Source organism: Silene latifolia, chromosome X (assembly GCF_048544455.1).
Source record: "Silene latifolia isolate original U9 population chromosome X, ASM4854445v1, whole genome shotgun sequence".
Classification (NCBI taxonomy): Eukaryota; Viridiplantae; Streptophyta; class Magnoliopsida; order Caryophyllales; family Caryophyllaceae; genus Silene; species Silene latifolia.
Genome location: NC_133537.1, coordinates 155,207,619 through 155,220,600, shown reverse-complemented (window position 1 = coordinate 155,220,600; position 12,982 = coordinate 155,207,619). Strand labels below are relative to the sequence as shown.

The window sequence follows — 12,982 nt, the reverse complement described above, 5'->3', positions numbered from 1 at the left end:
AAGTCATCCTTAGGGCTTGCTTTGTTTAAGTCTCTAAAGTCAAGTCAACACAAACACGGATTCTCCCATCCTTTTTGGGTACGGGTACTATGTTAGCTACCCAGTCTGGGTACTCAGAAACTTTAATGACACGACTTTGAATTGTTTATCGACTTCTTCTTTGATCTTGAGAGCCCATTCTGTCCTCATTCTTCGAAGCTTCTATTTCACGGGTTTGAACCCTGGTTTGATTGGGATTTTATGCTCTGCAATCTCCCTGTCGATCCCTGGCATATCTTTGTAGGACCAAGCAAAAACGTCTTTGAATTCGTGTAGGAGGTCTATGAAATTGGCCCTTTCGGTAGGGCTCAGGGTTGTCCCTATCCTAAGTTCTTGGGGTTCTAGTTCAGTTCCTACGTTGATGGGTTCAGTATCTTCTATCACTGGTCCCCCTTCCCCCTCTTGTAGTATTTCTTTGGCTATGTAGGGAGGTATCTCGGTTGGGTCAGGGTCTGGGTCATTCTCATCATCATCGTAAACAGAATTGCATTCAAGATAACACGAAGAGTAAACAGAACCTGATTTATTCATATTAAGATTTGAGAAAAGTTGAAACAAAGAAGCCATCTGATCTGTGGTCAGTGGCGGTAAAGGGACAGTGGTTGGGACATTTCCCGAACTACTGTTGCTATTCGACACTAGGCTAGGAGAAACGAGGGGAGTGGGAATGACGACAGGAGGAGACTCTCTAGGAACCTCTCTAGACTCCGACTCTGACTCCGACTCTAACTTTGACTCGAATTCATCGTCTTCTGGTTCTCCTTTGAACATCTCTCTTTCTCCAGTAGTGAGCTTGAAGAGTCTTCCTTGATTGTTTGTCCACTTGATCGATTTTCTCCATCCTTTCTGCTGATTTGATTTCTGTGATTAACGCGGTAGGGTTGAAGTGATCACCTTGAAGTAACATAGTAATGATCTCGTCCTGCGTGGCTCTACAAAATCGATCTTCTCCAAATAGTAGACTCACGGCTTGTTCGTCTAGGCAAGGTGCTTGACGAGTCTTAATGGTAAAAACCGTTTCTGGAGGAATGAATTAGCAATCGTGAAAGATCTCGATTCCGGCTAACTTCCTTTCGAGATAATGCCAAGCTTCGGGAAATCCATGAAAGAGTTCTTGACTTCCTTCCCTAACGAAGTATCCATTTAGGGTAGGGTGATAGGGTCGCATTTGGATTCCCACATTCTTACGGTTTTGAATTTTAGCGAGCATCTCGAGAACTTCCTCTTTGGCGGGTTTGTATCCTAATCCAAGGGGTATTCTTTGTGAATTACCCTCCTTGTAGGGGGCAATGGTGCTTCTTTGGATAGGATTCAAAGGCATTCCCGGGAAGTATCCCTGGGTTTTGAGTATGTGGTTGACTACTAGGTTAGAGTAGGGATTGAAGTATAATGGTGCCAATTCACTCTCTATGACGTTTATGATATGAAAGCCCCCAAGTTCATGCACTGGATCTGTAAGGACTTGATTGCTTAACTTCTTTTCGATGATTGCCTTGATGGGCGACGAAGTGATCGTCACCACCTTATCATTTAGTGGGATTTTGATTTTCTAGTTGAGTGTGGATGTTATCGCTTTGGAAGCGTGAATCCAGGGTCTTCCCAGAAGTATGTTGAAGGATGCCTCAATGTCTACTATTTGGAAATTGACCTTTCGCTCAATCGGCCCTGTGGCTATGGTTAGGTCAACAAGTCCCACCACCTTTCGTCGTGTACCATCATATGCACGAACACCTTGATTGGTAGGAGTCCAATCTGATTCTTTCATGCCCAATTTATATGCCGTTTTCAAGGGTATGACATTGACCGTGGAGCCATCATCTACTAAGGTCATTGGCACATTCTTCTTTACGCAAATGACGGTGATATAAAGAGCCAAGTTATGACTAGCACCGAAGGGTGGAAAATCCTCATCCGAGAAAGTAATAGGATTACTTAGCTTTGGTGATTCCTGGAAGACCAAGTTGACCACGTCGTCGGGTGTGGAGTTATGTGCCACATTTAGTTTGGCCAAAGCTTGCAGCAAAGCTTGGCGATGTGGGAATGAGCTTGACACTAGTTGCCAGACTGAAAGATCAGCCTTTGTCTTTTGTAGTTGCTTTAATAGATGGTCGGTAGAGCCTTCTTCATTATCACTTGGTGTGACTACATTGGTTGGACCGTTTGCTATGGGACCATTTTGGGAAGTATTTTGGTATGGGTGTCCTGAACGAGTGAGGTGATCTACATTTTGATCTTCACAATTCTGGACTATTTCCTCACTGACTTTGACTAAGTAGTGTTCAAAGAGATACAGATCTTCGTCATCGTCGGCCCATATTCCATTAATAGCAATAAGTTTCCTCATTCTCGTGATTTCTGCTTCTAATTGGATAATTTGGTCGACTAGTTCATCAACCATGGCTACTACTTCTTGCATTGTAGTGTTTTGAGAGAAAACTAGTGGTGCGCGTTCTCTAGGTGTGGCGTTGGGGTCACGTAAGGTTGCCACTGCACTCTCTAGTTCCAAGACTTGCCTATCCACACTTTTTGCCCATGCGATGAAATCAGTGATGGTTGGGGAAATGGTGGAGTAGTTCCCTTCATTTTCTATTGCATGAACTTCATTTTCGACTGGAGAAATGAGATGTGAACAATCTATGGTAGATTCTTCATTTGTAATCACTAGAACTCTAAGAGGATTCTTAGTGTTGTTAGGCTTACCTCCAGGTGGTATCGGTAGGCGACCGTCTTCAATTATGTCTTGAAGTACATTTTTCAATTTGTAGCATTTCTCTGTATCATGTCCCATACCTCTATGGTATTCGCAGTACGAATTCTCATCCCAGAACTTGGGTTTCTTTTCTGGTTCAGGCATAGGGCCTATGGGTTGAAGTTTCCCGAGTTTCATCAACCTTTTCAGAGCGTTGGAATACGTGTCCCCTAGATTTGTGAATTTCCTTGGAGGGGTACTCTTCTTAGATGGCTCAAGGAGGTTAACTTCGTTGGTCTTGCTAGTGGAGCCGTAAGAACTACTTGTTGAGCCTTGGTATCCACGACCTATCGTTTTGGACAAGAGCCCTTTACGAATGTCATCTTCGATCCTTGTCCCTAGTACGGTCAAATCTTTGAAAGTCTTGATGTTTTGATACCTCAAATGATTTGCATAGATGGGCTTTAGGTTGTCCACGAATTTCTCCACAAGGGTAGCCTCATCCGGACGTTCAACAAGTTGAGTACTAGTCTTCCTCCACCGACTTAGGAAATCGGTGAAACCTTCTTTGTCATTTTGGGTAATAACCTCTAAAGTGCGCATGTTGACTTGGATTTCAGCATTATCCGCATATTGTTTAGCAAACTCGATTGCGGCATCGTCCCAAGTAACGATTTTCTTGTGCTCTAGAGAATAGAACCATTTTTTTTGGGATGGTGTCAAGAGATGAAGGAAAGATCCTTAAGAACATCTCGGGTTTAATGCCTTTGATAGACATGTAATCCTTGAAGGCACGGATATGGTTCAAAGGGTTTTCATGCCCCTTGAATTTAGGGATATCCGTCATGTTGAAGTTGGTTGGCAACTTGGAACTCACGGCCTCATATTTGCGGTTATTCTCCCTATAAATGTCATCCCCTTTAAGATACATCAATTGCTCCTCTAAGTATTGGAGTCGTTTCTCAGCTGCAGTCATACCCATGGGAGGGTTTTCGTCCCCGAAGTCATTCACGAAGTCATCAGCGATTTCACTTTCTCGAGGAGGCATCCTTGTTTCCACGGCATATATTCGGCCCTCAATGGTGTCAAGGCGATCATACACTTGGTCTTGAGTAACTTGGAGACGAGCTAGCGCGGTTAGGATTTGATCATTACTATTCTGGAGTTGATTGAAGTTCGCGTCGCTTGTTTCAGGCATCTTGGAAACTGAATAAGAGATCGACGATGAATCAAAACACGATCGACCACTCTAGCACACTTACTTGAAAATAAATGTTTTGACTCGTGAAGTGGGAGTGTGCCACTTGTGTCAGTGAGTTTTGAGGAAATGACAAAGTTTGAAAATGGCTGGTCTTAGTCAACTTTAGTGTAGTTGTAGGAGTGGACTTGAAGTGAGGTTTTGAAATGGGTTTTGAGGCCCAAATTTTGACTCGACAATTGGACAGAGTTTCGGCTTGTTTTGCGCTAACATTAGGCCCAAGTTCGAAATTTTACATGTTAAATAAGGATTTTGAACTTTACAAAAATCGTCATGGTTTTGTTTAGAAAAGGGTGATCACGTATGGTACAAACAATATACAAGCATTATAACGGGATGCTGAGTGCATTTAAATGGGTTTTGGTTTAAAGGGTGGGTTGTCATACCGAACAATCAAACCCGAAGTCTATGGAAAGACTCGTACCAAATTAGAGTAAGGCCGATTCCTAGTCCATTTCCTCAAGTAGTGAAAGTCCTTGATACAAACAAGAGTAAGTACCATGGTATGGATGACATCAATTGCTATCCATCCTTAGGCCCAAATAAGAATTAGGACCGTTTAGACGGGACGATTTGTCGAATGGGTTGGGTTGGGCCTAGGAAGGCCGAATGAAACGATCTAGGAAGACCGAGTTATGAAAACCGACAATTGTCTTGTACAAACTATTCTCTAACCTTGTTCAAGTTTCACCCTTTTGGCTACACGTAAGTGTATTATCCCCAGTGGAGTCGCCAAACTGTGGACACGGGCCACGGGGGCGCTTGGGAAACAAGCGTTTGCATTTGTGGAGTCGCCACCAATTTATTGTGGAAAATTGGAAACCGTTCGAATACCTCGTGCCATGTCAAGACACAAAGTAGTGACATGAACACCAAAAACTCGTTACCCTTAGCATTCTATGTCTAGAATGACTCTTGTGGATGCCAATGAACACGGATGTTCACAGATATCTGGAGTAAGGGGTGAGGGTACATATTAGGAAGCTCTTTTGATCGAACACCTAATCTCGCCCGCCTCGATAACGGCCTCTACTAATGATCAGGGAAAATCGTCTATACTCGATATATTGTCGATTATATGCATGCAATGCAACATCCAACGTTTTAATCCTAACATGTGAGAATTAATACTAAGTCGGTAAACAATTAATTTAGCATACAATTAGGTCGAATCGGGATTTAAGTTCAATTACATGTGAAAGCATACGAGCAATAAAAAGTACAATGATAAATACAATAAAGGAAATCACAATAATGAAAATTACAATAATTACATCGCGTTTAATGATTTATGTCGAAAATACATCTAAAACGGATAACATAGAAAAGAAAGAATAAATGAATGAACGAACAGATTATTAGGTGATAATACGAATAATAGTTAATTAAATACGTAAACTAATAAACTAAGTCAAGGAAAAACGGGAGTTCAAGTCAACCAGGAAGAGGCGCAGCAGAGCTGCGCCCTCAAGAAGAGGCGCAACAATCACTGCGTCTGTTCCTTGGCTCAGTTCTGGCTGTGGAGCCGGAATTGCAAGTCGTTAATATTCGTTGGTGATTTTAATGCTTGATTATATATTATTTGACTCAGATGAAAGTGATTATCAGATTATTTAAATGCGATTAACGGTCATGAAAGCAATAAACATGGATGAAACTAATTAGGACGAATTATTACAAGATTAAAGAGGATTAATTAACAAATTAATAACTAAACAAATTAATTAGCTTAAATACGATGAATTAATGACGGACTAATGACAAATATGATAATAAACAGGTGAGAATATATCAAAGATCGAATTCCAAAAACCCAATATGAATGAATCGAATTTCTACAACCCAGTTTGACTTTAGTGACGAAAACCCGCAAATATTAATTACTTGGGATTTAAGTCGGGAATTAATGAGATGAATTATATGGTAATAATGATGAACAATTTATATGTCAAATTATTTTGTTCAGATTGTTATATTAAAACAAGGAACAAATGAAAACAAAAGAAAAACAAACGAATCAACGAAAGACGAAGGAAGAAGAAAGGAAGCAGGAATTGCGGCAGCCTCACGAAGAGGCGCAAGCAGATCGCGTCCCTTCAAGAGGCGCAGCGATTCTTCGCGTCCTTTCTCGACGGTTGTCCTCTGATAATCCGTAAAAAGAGTTTTAAACAAAGGGTTTTAGAAATCAGTTTTAATTGTATTTTCGACATAAATCTTACAATATGATTGCAATAAATGAATAACAATGAATAAAAGAGAGATTTACACTCTGAGACTTACATGTTTGACAAAACGGGATGAACTAAGTTAACGATTAGTGATGCTCGACTCGAATGTAGATGAAAGTGCCCTCGTAAGAGGAATTAAAACAGATTGATTAAAGTTGATTATGGTGGAGTTGGTCAAATTGGTCGGTCATGCAAAACGAGGCTGGTATTCAGAAGGATCTGAGCTTACATGGTCGAAAGTTCAAGCACGTAGACGCCAACAAGTAAGAACGTGGTCTAGAATGCAAACGGAGAAGAGAAGGGCGGACACTCACGTGGGAAATATGTGAGACCGAAGGTCTCTATTTATACTAATCACGTGGAGGAAGTAGGGTTTTTCGGAGAAACTTTGGAAGTGAATCTCGAAAAGATATGAAAAGATACGAAAAATACGCAGAAAAGGACTTGAGAAGAGTCGCAGCAGGCACTACGTCTCTTGGAAGAGGCGCAGCACCTGCTGCGTCTATTCCCCAGTGGTTTCCTCCTGCGGAAGAAAGATTTCCGTGTTTAGTTTATGGAATAACGGAATAATTTGGTTTTCCTTAATACCTTGTGTGAATATTACGGGAAATTGTTTACCAAAAATTAAAAGATTTATAAAATATGGAATAGAAATATACGGAACATTCCAGACTATTCCGACTCGGCATTTTAATGGTTGTCAGAAAATGAAGACGGTTTTAGGCCCGGACTCCAAATGTACTCTAATTATTGCCAAAATGACCGTATCGGCACGTAGATGACAATTAAGAGGTAGACATAAATATTTGAGCGATCACTTGACGATAAACTTATGAACTGTCACAAATCGTTCCGCGTACCTAACATGCGGCCCAATCATCACCGGGTGGTTTGCTGGAGGTGCAGAAATGAGGTATCTACAAGATGAGCCAAGTAGAGGTAAAAATATGGCCTTGAAAAGCGAAGATGTTAGCTCCGACATAGAAGATGAGACAGTCTTGTTTGCATGACGTTTTAAAAATAGAATCTTTCAAAACAAACAAGCAAAATATTCTTCTAACAACAACAAGTCCTTTAACAAGAAAGCAACAGAATCAAAATCATCATTTGCTAACAGAGGTTGCTTCAAGTGTGGAGAATCTGATCACATGATCAAGGATTGTCCAACATGGGAGAAAAGTAAAGACAAGGCAAACGCGAGAAGACAAAGAAGGAGTTAAAACAAGTAATGATGGCTTCGTGTTGGGGAGATCCTGACTCAGAAAATGATGAAGGATCTGAAAATGATGAAGTACCCAATCTTTGTCTAAGCAGCATCAGTCTTGACCTAATCTCTGACAGCGACGATGATAGCACGATTTCTCATTCAAATTACTGCTTTCTAGGAGAATCAGATGAAGATGACGATGATAAGGTTAGTTATATTGAACTCAAAAAACGTATTAAGAAATTATCTAAGAATGCCCTAATTAAATTTTTTGAGCAATCCCTCGACAAATGTCATGAACAGGATATGATACTAAAGGATCTAAAAGAACAGATTCTTGATATTGCTGAGGAGAATCATATTCTAAAGGCAAAAGCTAAGAAGTTAAAATCTAAAGTTACAGCTAATAAAGCTTCAACATTAGATACTACCAATGCTGAAAAGAAGGAATTAAAGTCCAGCGTTATAGCTAATGAAGCTATAACTTCAGACCTCAGGCTTAATATTAAGCACCTTCAAGCCAAAGTTATAGCTAGTGAAGCTATAACTTTAGAACTTAGAAAAGCCAAAGAACTTTTAGAGACTAAAATCACATCTGATGATGCAGTGATTGTAGACCAAAAGAAAGAAATCGATTCTCTCACAAAGCAATTGAAAGAATCTAAATCTGACATGATCAATGTTAAGAAACAACACTCGGATGTTGTATTTATTCTTAACAAAAGGTTCCAAGACTTTTGAGATAATTTCAAGAAGAATAATGACGTAGACCACATGAAATGCCTTGAGGAGATAAAAACCCTAAAGGACTTACTTTTACATGCTCGGAAAGTTCATGATAAGTGGGAAGGTAGCACAAAAGTCTTACACTTCCTAACCGAACAATCTGACAATAATATGAAGATGGGTTTAGGACATGAGTGCTACAGCCGTAGAGATCACTCTAAATGCAAATCAACACCTTCTGATCATGATTTCAGAAAAAGAAAATATGTTGATCTTCTTGAATACCTGATTTGCAATTACTGTGGTCATACGGGTGACATCCAAGACAATTGTGTCAAACGTGTACATGATATACGAAAAAATACTGAATTTGTTAAGATGGTTGACACAATAGTTGAACCTAACGAAGAAAGGAATAATAAATTTCGTTGGTTCTACGACAATGCATTTAATTACACCAAAAAGCCTAGCACTTCACAAACTCCTTGTTAACCCAAACAAAGTAAACCTAAACACAAGGAGACCAGATATGTGAGACCCAGGGAATCCCCTAGACCTAGTACTCCTAAACAAAACTACCCAAGGTTTAGGAATACGATTATTAAATAAGTATGGGTACGAAAGGATTTAATATATAGAGTAACTTACCGTAAAGGACCCAACCTAGCTTGGGTACCTAAAAACTGTGTCTAATCCTTTTGCAAGTAATGGTGAAAGAAAACAATCAATGGTATCTTGACTATGGATGCTCAAGTCACATGACTGGAGATAAGAATTTGTTTCTTTCACTCAAACCTTTCAATGGAGGAAAGGTGACCTTTGGAGATAACAAGAAGGGTAAAGTGATTGGTGTGGGCAATGTTGGAATTTCTAAATCACATGCAATCAGTGATGTTTATCTAGTGGATGGTCTCAAGCATAATTTAATTAGCATATCTCAACTATGCGACAAAGGTAACAAGGTCATTTTTCATACAGATGTTTGTCACATTATAATTGAAGGTACAATTAATATTATTCTTGAAGGCCATAGGAAAAGGAATGTGTGTATGGTAGATTTAAATGCTGTGCCTATTAACTCTTTTCCGTGCATGAAAGTTACACTTGATGATCCTTGTTTGTGGCACAAGCGTTTTGGTCACATTAGCTCACCTATTTTGAGTAAACTTAAGAGATGGGACTTGGTTGAAGGACTACCTAAAATCAGGTTCGATCAAGATAAGATGTGTGACACTTGTGCTCGATGCAAACATGTGAGATCATCGTTCCAATGTAAAAGAGTGGTAAGCACGAATCAAGCTTTGGAATTAATACATATGGACTTGTGTGGTCTCATTAAGGTAAGGAGTAAAGGAGGATCCAAGTATGTCTTTGTCCTCGTAGATGACTACTCAAGGTATGTATGGCCTATCTTCCTTCAATCAAAAGATGAGACTTTTGATGAGTTTGTTTGTCTTAGAAACTTGTTCAAACTAAATATAAGACTAACCTCGTGTCTATTCGTACGGATCATGGCACCGAATTTGATAATCAAGCCTTTATAGAATATTGTAGAGTTAATGGTGTAGGACATAACGTTTCTGCACCACGAACTCTTCAACAAAACGGTGTGGTTGAGCGTATGAATAAAACACTAGAAGATATAGCTCGTACAATGCTCTTATGTAGTGGTCTACCTCGTAATTTTTGGGCTAAAGCCATTAGTACTTCATGTTATATCCATAATCGTGCTATGATACGACCTATCCTAAAGAAAACCTCTTATGAACTTCTAAGAGGTCATAAACCTAATATCTCTCATTTTCATTGTTTTGGGAGTAAGTGTTTTGTTCATAACAATGTTAAAAATAGGTTAAGTAAGTTCGACCCTAGGAGTGATGAGGCTATTTTTATACGTTATTCGGATCATAGCAAGGCTTATAAGGTCTTCAATAAAAGAACACTTTGTATTGAAGAAAGTATTGATGTGACCATAATTAGCACATATTTAGCCCCCGAATTAGCCTTGTTCCCATGCTTTTTAGCGCATATTTGGGTCATTTATTGTCTTTAGTTCTTTGTTTTGCATATTCTTTGAGATCTCGATCCCTTGGTAGGAAAGGAGTGCAAATCTTGCATTTTCATGGCAAACGAGCATTTTCATGGCAAACGAGACTAAATTGATTGAATTTAATGACCAAGCATCAAGGAGAGACAAGATTAGAAGGCCTTTGTACATATGATAGTAGATGAGCAATGTTGAGAAAGGATCCTTGCATCCCCGAGGAAATCCCCAAGGATTTTATGAAGAAAAGGGAAGAAAAGAAGAAGAAATAGTGCTGAGCTACAATCCGAACGGATTGTCCACAATCCGTCCGTCCTCCTCAAGCACAATCCGTGCGTCTTCTTCCAAAGACGCCCGGGTTAGCAGCCCCCAGAATCCGCCCGGATTCTCCTGAAGACGGCCGTCTTCCCTCGCCTGAATCCGCCCGTCCCGACTCCAATACGCACGGATTCCAGTGCAGCCAAATTTCGTCTTTTCCAAGCTATAAAGAAAGAAGCCCTTCCTTCGAAAAATACCGGCTCCTCCCTACTCAATCTAAAAAGTGTAATTACTAGTTTAGCCTTTAGTTAACCCTAATGCATCCACCTAATTTCCACTATAAATACCCCATTAGTCTAATTAGAAGAGGATGTTCTTCCTATCAATAATTAGAGTAGTTAATATCAATCAAATATCTCTTTAGTATTGTAATTAACAATTAATCAAGTTCTAATACAAGTTTTATTTCCTTAATCTTTCTTTTGTTCATCCTTTATTTTGGGTAATTTAATATTATTTGGGTTATTATTGGGAGATTGACAACCTCTCAATCAAGCATCAAGTACTTCTTTTATTCATTGCTTTATTATTGGAATCATTAGTAGTTATAATTCTCTTAATCCCTCTTTAATTATTGTTAATTACTTTTATTTATTCATCATGTTTCCTTTTGTTGGTATGATTGACAACCTTGCTAGCATGATCAACATGATAATGAGTGAGTAGTGACCTAGCTAGGGTTAATGGGTACTTAGGGGAAACCAACATGGGGAATGATTCATGCTTAAATTAATATGCTTTCATGGTTTATTTGTTTGCTTGTTTTGATTTCAACTCATGCACATGTTATGTTTGATGAAATGTGAGCCTATGAATCCTTGCATTTTTTACCCATCACCTATCTTTTCAATGAGACTTGTAAGACATAAACCAACTCGAGTCTTATTAGACCATGCATGTTGTTGAGTAGGGAAGACTAAGTTGACTTGTAGGTGTTGTACAATCTAATCGATTCGGCTCCGGGACCCAAACTTTCCTAGGATTGTGAGATATAACCCAACTCAATCCATCACAACAATAATTGCTTGCTTATAATTTGAGAACATGTTTGTATGAACAATTCCCATGATTCCCCTATGACCCCATGACACCCTAGTGCTTTTTATCAATTGTTTACAACCTTTTTAATTCATCTTGCTTATTTACTTTCATTGTTATTTAGTTAGTGACCTTCTACATCAACCCAAATTGTGACACCCCTAAGACACCACTAGTTTCAATAGAAATCTCATCTCAATTCCCGTCCCTTGGGATCCGACCTTTACTTTCCTCTTTACTAATTGTAGAGTTGTTTGTGAAGCTATAAATTGTGTTTTGATTCGGACGTGACCCAACGACAACATCTATTAAATTGTGAACACGAAACGGACCGATCAAAAATGGCGCCGTTGCCGGGGACGGTGTTTACTTGATTTAGATTTTCTTATATTGTTATTAGTTGTGTCTCTCTTTGCCTTGGGGAAGTAAAACTCCTCAAGGTTTGTTCTAATTGTTTTCGAGTTGTTTGATATTTTGCATGACTAGAAGGTCACAAGGCGATTTGTTACCTTTTGACCGTGAAATTGAAAGGACCTTGACAAACAATAGGAGATTTGCTAGGAGGAATTTGAGAGGTATTAGTGAGGTTGTTCAACCAACTATTGAGTTCATCAACCCTTTTGCAAGAGAAGGTGAGGAGAACCCAACACAAGATACCCCACAAAATCAACCTACAATGCCTAAATTTTCATCACATTCCGTACCCACCGAGGAGAACCTACCCAATGGTACTCCCACACCACAACATTTGACCGGAAATTTTATTGCCAAATCCGCCTTTATCCAATTAGTCGAAAGGAGCCAATTTGGGGGGATGCCTAGTGAAGACCCTCATTCTCATATGGAAACCTTTTGTGACTATTGTGATGCGATTTCTCAAACCGGTGTGACTCAAGACCAAATTCGATGGGTCTTATTTCTTTTTTCTCTAATCGGCACCGCGAAACAATGGTTGAAGGGCCTTGATAAGGCCACTCTCGGAATAGATTCTTGGAAGAAGTTGGCTCTAGCTTTCTACAAAAAGTTCTATCCACCGGAAAAGACTAACATGCTAAGAGCTCAAATTACGAGTTTTAAGCAAAGGGATGAAGAATCTTTGTATGAAGCTTGGGAGCGGTTCAAGGGAATTTGTCGCTCATGTCCTCACCATGGACTTAGCGAGTGGTTCTTGGTACAACAATTTTGGAACGGTTTATATGAAGATTCAAGGAACATTCTCAACATGGGATCAAATGGAATGTTCACCGAAGTTGATGACAATCAAACATGGAACAAGATTGAAGAAATGGCGGTCCATAACTTACAATATAGTAGACCTCGCAAGGCTACTAGAGGAGGAAGGCATGAAGTGGACTCCGTTACTCAATTGGGTGCTCAACTTAGTGCTCACATTGACACAATCAATTTGAAGTTTGAACAAGCTATGGCTAGACTT

General features: G+C 39.5%; 1 non-coding gene across 1 annotated transcript; it reads right to left on the bottom strand.

Moving 5' to 3' along the window:
* Positions 1 to 12,595: 12,595 nt before the first annotated feature.
* Positions 12,596 to 12,702, bottom strand: LOC141626067 (small nucleolar RNA R71). The gene has a single exon (XR_012535795.1). It is a non-coding gene; the product is annotated as a small nucleolar RNA R71 (small nucleolar RNA).
* Between the last annotated feature and the right edge of the window lie 280 nt (positions 12,703 to 12,982).